Source organism: Lolium rigidum, chromosome 1 (genome assembly GCF_022539505.1).
Source record: "Lolium rigidum isolate FL_2022 chromosome 1, APGP_CSIRO_Lrig_0.1, whole genome shotgun sequence".
NCBI classification, from domain to species: domain Eukaryota; kingdom Viridiplantae; phylum Streptophyta; class Magnoliopsida; order Poales; family Poaceae; genus Lolium; species Lolium rigidum.
The window spans coordinates 317,067,673-317,074,947 of NC_061508.1; the positions used below are offsets into that span (position 1 = coordinate 317,067,673).

The following is a 7,275-nucleotide window of genomic DNA, read 5'->3' on the forward strand; positions in this document are numbered from 1 at the left end:
CTTTTTTTACCCACACAAGAAAAATCAGCTCTCACCCAACGCATCAACGCTCCCTGACTCCCTCGCCGGCGATCCCCATTCACCTCCGCCCCTCGCCGGCGTCCCCCCAGCCTCCACACCTGCCGGCGAACCTCCGACAGCCCGCACGGCGGATTTCCTCGCCAGCGCCGCATCCACACGCGCCTCCAATCTCGCCTCCGCATGCCGACGTCGAGGGCGATGGCGGCTGGCCTCACGCGGTTGTCGACCCATATCGCGCCCAGGAACAACGGCAGCCTTGCTCGCCGGCGCGCGTGCCCGTCGTTAGCACGATGCACGGAGCCCCGTCGAGCTGGCCTGCCGGCGTCCGCGCGCATGCGTCGGTGGCCGAGGGAGGCCAGCAGAACGCCAAGTCCCTGGCGCCGGTGGACGGGAGATCCGGCGCCCTCCTCCAGGAGGCCGCTCGTCCCCAGCAGTGCCTCGGCTCCGACCTGGCCATCTCCTCCCGTGTGCTCGCCAGCCGGAAACAAGGCGTAACCGGTGAGACCTCTCGCCCCTCCAGTCTTTGAACGGAGTGTTATGTTGCAGGACGAACCCGTCTTGCAGGACTCTGCATGTCCGGTTCTATAAATATTCGATCTCTCACTGTTTTATGATCGGATCCTAGAGTGCCGCCTAGATGTGTGGTAGGATTGCAATAATGTTCTTGTTCAGATTCGAAATTTCAAAGTTGTTTTGTTGTTTGCCTCCATTCCAGTGTCCATTGCGGTCCTGAATGCTGCCACGTTTCTGACAGGGCTGCTTGCAGCCTGGCTTTGGCTGCATCTTGCAGCTTGTAGCACACACGCTGGTGCACCCCATGGGTTGGGGGATTGGATTTGTATTTCCAAATGATGTCAAAGCATTGGATTTTTTTATGTCCAGAATCAAGATGATACGATGCCACCTAAATATTAGGATTTGTTCATGCTTAAGTAGTGTTTGATGTCATATGCAGCCTCCTAAACTATGTGATAAAGTTTGATCATCCCTGAAATTTTTTCAGCATATGATTCACAATTTAGTTGAGAATTCTTCTGTATGTTGAGCACATGCCATGATTGAAAGTTTCTGAGAACGACGGGGCAAGCGATTTCCCCCTGTTTTATACTTGATTATATAATTGTATTACTCTTATGTCCTTTGCCATTTAATTTGACTTCCTCGTTTCTTTCTGGTAATTGTAGGGTCCTGGATATGTTTTGGGTGGTCGCGTGCGTAAGGCCAGGCCCACCACGGACGCCACTGTTCAGGACCTCGTCGACATCGGCATCCAAAGGTATCGTCTTTTCCCTAGCCCAACCCCGCCCCGCCCAAATCTCTTGTGTCTGTACTTTCTGAAATGATATCTGATTTGGTGGCAGCGCCTGCAGGAATGGCTTCCCTGGCTGCTTGCGCCATCGGTCTCGCGAGTTCCCCTGCGATGTCAAGACGACACTATCTTGCTGCTAAGCCTTGGACGACTAGGACTTCCTCCTGCAGAACTGGCATCACCATCGAGTATGGCAGGGTCGACATAATATCCACCCCTGGTGCTTTGGTATGATATGCTTGCTGCACATGTTCATCTCTCTGTGTATTATCTTCTTGCCAAATGCGAGCAAATACCTTAAGATTCTAGTCGAAAATTTTGCTACAAAAACATTGTCTCTTACTGCCTGTACATTATGATAATGCGCATCTCTCTTGAGGCAACCAAGCATGGATGTACTGCTCTCTCTTCTGTCTATCCAGATTTTATTTTGCTCATGTAGTTTGCAGACGCCTAGAGAGAGTAATAGTGCTGGTCTTTCTTGCAAATACAAATTCTTGGTTGTACATCCATGCTTCTTACCTCTGTTTTTATTGGCTGAATGTTGTTGATGTATGCTAGTGCATCCTTTCTCATAACGAAAGCATGCAAACCTGAGTTGTTTCATTTTTTTAGATAAGTAACAATTTTCAGCTCATGAACTTAGCAGAATTTCCTATTTGATGAAAATAGTGTGTTGGAATTTTTTTTGTAAAAAACTTATCGTACGCTGAGGGTTGTTTCCCTCATTTGCAGAACCTATGTTTACGGATGTTCCCTTTACTATCTTTTGCAGGTTACATGCGACCAAAGAAGCCGAGCTGCCTTTCGTCGCTAGTTGTTTGGATTATCGCTGTCAAGGATTGTGCTAAAGGCTGTTGGATATTATCGAAAAGGTTTGCTCCTCTTGATTTCTCTTCATTGGTATTGCACTATTGCTGAGATGCTGGTCCTTTCTGATATCCAGAGTTGGTTAATATGTGGGTTTCGTGATTTTTTCAGACCTACCGAAACAGCTTTGTAACGTTAACTTGATGTTATTTCTTGGGTAATACCTGCTGACCAAAGATTGGATGGGACTATTAACTGCATAACCAGGTTAATTGTCTTATTCTACTACCATTAGCCATACTTTCTGCTTAAATTATGTGCTTTTGTACTCCCTGCATTTCTTCCTCCTGTAATTGCGCCCATAATAATCTTCAAAATTTTGTAACTTTTTAGAGAAGGAAAATGAACATTTGATGTTTCTGGATTAACTAATGGCAAGTATTTGCCCGATGGGAAAGAAAATTACCATCTTGAACTCCGTAAACTTGAACTGCCGTAACAGTTAATTCCTGAGGTTACAATGAATGGTTCTTTCAGAACGCTTAATTGGAATGTAGCCCTGCAGCATGGTTCAGTTCCACCAAGGTTTGTTTGATATGCAATGTTAGGCTTTACGCTTTTGTGTCTGTGAAAAGTAACTACTTTTGTTCACGAGTTCATTTTGCAAATCCGATATTATTGGCAACATGCTCCCACTTCTGTGCTATTTATATTCCATGGGGTTCCAAGTGTTGGTGTCTTTCTCTCATGTTTTAGTTGGATGGGATCTCTTTCATATGCCATCAATATGTTTACTTCTTTGTGCTAGTAGATTTTTCAATACACTATACTCATGGAGCTGTAGCTTCTATGAAATATTGGGTTCTGGTTGTGGTAGTGTTGCTGTTGTGCTGGCCGCAGCCATTCCTCATCTTCGACCTCTTCAGTTGAGTTCCTAGTTCATCCCTCTGCAGTGTGCATGTCCTGCTGGAAAATTCAGTTCAATTGTTGGTTTTACTGGTATGGCTAGCCCATTCTCCATTGTGTTAGATTTCAAAAAAGAAGTACAAAGAGGCATGCACATCAATATCTAGCTGATTGAGATCAACTTGTCCCGAAATGAATTCTGGAGCAGTCCAAATTAGGATAACTGTAATACCAATCAATTGTCACTCCTAGATCATGGAATGAGCATAATATGTACAGGAGTGGTGCTCTTTGTTTGACTCGCCGTCACTCTCAAATAGATTGATAGGTACACACATGTATTGGTTGTAACCCTAAAAAGATGCTTTTTTTCTATTGAGGCATGCATGTTGTGTGAAGCGGTTGTTGTGGCCAGTCTCTGTTTCCTGAATGGTTTTGATTGCTATTGGCTTGATTGATCAGTTAGGCATCAATCAAAGCCTGGACGTAGAAATGTTGCATGTGTGTGTGTGGTGCTACTAGGTACTAAGCTAATTGTCTGAATCCCTTCTGCATATAAAACTACATGGGCTTCTGTAATTTGTGTTGCTTGACCCCTAAGCATGGTCACTCAACTACTAGAGTTTATGTGGCGATGATTTTCTTGCTTCCCCAGATGCTAGCTACTTCTTGGCTAAGGAATTATATAAGAATATATCCTATCTACCATTCAGTTATGGTTGTAGAACTGATAGGAACATAATAAATGCTGCACTTGATTGGGTAGTTTCTTAAAGTTCAATGGTATCATTTTCCTTAGTCGATATTCTGTAGATATTGTCCCTGCTTGCTATCTTTTAGCAACTCATCCAGCTTTTAACTCTTGACACTTGCTAACTTATTGCAGCTATGTACGGGGATCGGTACCCTGCATCTATCCGTGGCCACGACTGCTGGTGCTTGCTGATGCTCTTTTTGTGCAAGTGTGTGTATTTTTCCGTTGGAGGATAATTAGGAGTACTAAATTATAGTTCTAGCCTTCTCCTCCGACTCCATGCTTTTGGGTGAGTTGTCTGGTTCTCCGTGGGCATGTTGGCATGGTTACCTCTCTGCGCTCAGATTCTAAGTTGGATTTTTGTCTCGGTTCGGTTGTGTGGTGAATGTTGTCTAAAATATGTGTCTTCATAGTGGGCTTGGTTCGTTCGACTTAATCAATGCCAACCTTGAACCTAGAGCTTGAGTTGTTAAACCAAAATCCTTCTTGGTGTTGAGCTTTTGTTGGTTGATTGCACTTTTTGGAGCTGATTTGGAGTACTAGTTCAGAGTAGTTAATCTTTTGTGAGTCAACACAATGCTGCCACCATATAAGAATGAATTGTGTTGTTTCAAATGGTTGCGTTCCTTCTCGTGGTTATCTCGAAAGATAGATTTCTGCCCCTAAGGATGAATTATGTTTGAATGCCACTTGAGGTGTGTTGTTTACACTTTGGTAGTTTTCGAAGTATATATTATTTGCTGCGTGATTTGGATGTCCCCAAAACTGCAAAGGTCATGCCAAAATTTGTTTTTTTATTTAGCTTTAGTTGATTATCTATGCTAACTCCTACTTTTGTGTTCTTATTAATGAGAATTATTGAACTTCTCTTTAGCATTGCAATCTGTTTTTCTACGACTTCTGTTGTATTCTTGAACTGAGCTTAGAGTGCCCATAAGTTGGTGGCCAAGTTATGGGTTTGCTAAATGCTTTCCTTGAGGGGTATACCTCCAAAAAATACGATTCTTCTAAGTGACCTTCTAAATTGAACCTTTGCTAATCCATATATTTATTTTCATAAGCATTCCCAAGAGACACCTCTGTTCAACTATTTATCATTTCTTCATTTTTTTGCTTTAAATTTATTTGAGAATTGATCGTTTATCAGGTTGCATCGAAACCGATGCGCAATACTCAAGATTAGTTGCTCTCTTCAGTTAAATTATTTCTTTAAATTGTTGACATCTTCTTGTTGAGTGGCTCGCATCTCCAAGTTCTCAATCTCAATGTACCTCTTAAATCCTTTTTTGCTTCGATTTCTGGTACATTCTCTATTTGTTCTGAGATATTTCTGGTACATGCCTCTAGAAAATAGGAGTCCTTTTAAACCAGGCCCTTTTTTAAATTCCAACTTTTACTAATTAATACATTAATTTTCATATGAATTCCCAGAAGCTCACTCCTATTCAACTATTTGCAATTCTTTGCATTTTTTGCTTCATATTTACTTGGTAAATTGCCCATTTCTCCGGTTTCAGCTAAACTGGCGCGGAATACTCACCAATAAGTGCCCTCTTCAGTCAAGGCCTTTGGTTAGATTGTTAAACCTCTTCTAGTTACATGGTTCGCGTCTCCAAGTTCCGAGGATGCTTGTAAATCGTCTTATCCACTGTATTCTGCTATATTTTCTATTTGTGCATGCCCATGTTGCTATAATGCTTGTCTTGCTGTGTTGTATATACATGCTATATCATTAGCATCTCAGTATCGTAATATTTCTCATTTTAAGTTCATAGAAGCTTTTTATGTATGCTGTCAGAATGGCCTGAAATTAGTTTTGCAATTGTTTAGTCTATATCTTCGGTTTTGCAATGGAATATCTACGTTCCACATATATTCACTTTCCCAAGATTCAGTATTTTGGTCTTACTGTGAAAACATTAAGCTAGTTATCTTGGAGTTCAGTATCAAATGGTTTTACGCCAAATCTTGTTCTTGTCAGTTTGTTGTGACCGGTGGATTCATTGAAGCAGATTAACAATCTTTTGGGCTAGTGTCAGCAAAGGTTTATTTTCTGCCTCTAGATAATTTATTTTGATGGTAGATAGGATGATAATGCTTGAAGCTACGTTGCAGCTTTTTGAGTGAATTTTAGATAAGATTTGTCATTGTGATGTTAAACTGTTTTTTCTATTTCTCATCTTTATTTTAATTTTTTACACTGCCACTCATGGGAGAAGTTCCAGTTGACTTCTTTTCCCAAAATTGAGTGCCTGCATCACAGATAGTTCTCTCTTTCGAGGCATTACTTATTTGTGTAAGCAAAAGTGTCATTTCTATAACAATGTGACCCAATTACTCATGATGTTTTATTTGGCATGATCTCTTTTATATTATGGTTCATTATTCTGCTATTTCACCAATAATAGCACCATGTCCCAGTTCATATAATGAGTGGTTTAATTGGGGTCCCATATCCAGAGTTCCATGGTTGATAGGCCGTCCCCATTTTCAGTCCTTTGTCAACTTTGTATGTTTCGAGGGCGTATTTCTCAGCCTAATTCCACTGCCGAACTGATGGTAATCGATGGTCATGTTCACCCATCCTTCTAGCAGGGGAGAAGTGGAGTGGAAGCTGGCCAGCAGGGAGCCATGGCCGCCTGGTCTTTAGTGACCTAGACGTTATGGCTTCGGCGGTGTTTCTGCTCTGCTAGTCGCCTCTACCACCTTGTGCGTGGTTGTAGGCCTAGCCAGCCCTTGGCTTCAACTTCCTCGCTTTCCGCCTTGGCTCTTGCAATGAGTTCGCCATGCTGCAACCAAGGTGGCATTGATGCTCTGCTTCGGCTACAACCTCCTCAGGTGAGTTCCTGGTTAAAGTTCTTTGTTCTGTATGGTTTTGGTAAGCATGCCATTAGCATTGGTTAATGCACAGGCAGCATAGGAATATTATGTCCACAAACGGGTGTCTTAGTTTTGTTTCATCATTTTATTTTTTAGTGACATGATTAGACTCCAAATTTTATTGTACCTCCAATCTTTTTACTATTGAGGCACCATATGGTGGCGATGGGCATGCCATAATGTCAGCTGCAAGTTGGAGAGCTTGATGTGGTTGTTTCCACCTCCGTCTGTCGGTATCTCCTCCATGTTGACATGTGCACCGGAGGCATGCATGGTCCATGGAAACGCCGTAGATAGCCTTCTTGCTTTGAGAATGTGTAGTCTGCGGTCTAGATGCGACGCACTTTGTTACTCTGTTTATGTTGTGTGTGTTCCTCAAGTGCACTTTTCATAGTTGAAGTGGATGATATTTTTGTACATGTCATGCTGTTTACATTGTCATAGTCTCAAAATACTCTAAATTGAGTACCGAAGCTATTTATATTGTTTAGCTATTCACATTGTCATAGTTTCCAAGTGCTGTTTTATATGTACTGAATGACATGAGCTAGACATGTATTAAGGTCCTGGACCTAGAAGCATTTGGTCCCCTATC

At 42.3% G+C, this 7,275-nt stretch overlaps 1 long non-coding RNA gene across 2 annotated transcripts; it reads left to right on the top strand.

The window, feature by feature from the left end:
* The first annotated feature begins 1,204 nt into the window (after window positions 1–1,204).
* Window positions 1,205–3,930, top strand: LOC124684224. Of its 2 annotated transcripts, none has more exons than XR_006996952.1 (5): window positions 1,205–1,297; window positions 1,383–1,558; window positions 2,106–2,205; window positions 2,312–2,407; window positions 2,534–3,930. It is a non-coding gene; the product is annotated as an uncharacterized LOC124684224 (long non-coding RNA). The 2 variants fall into 2 exon arrangements; XR_006996953.1 differs by having other exon boundaries at window positions 1,392–1,558.
* Window positions 3,931–7,275: the final 3,345 nt, after the last annotated feature.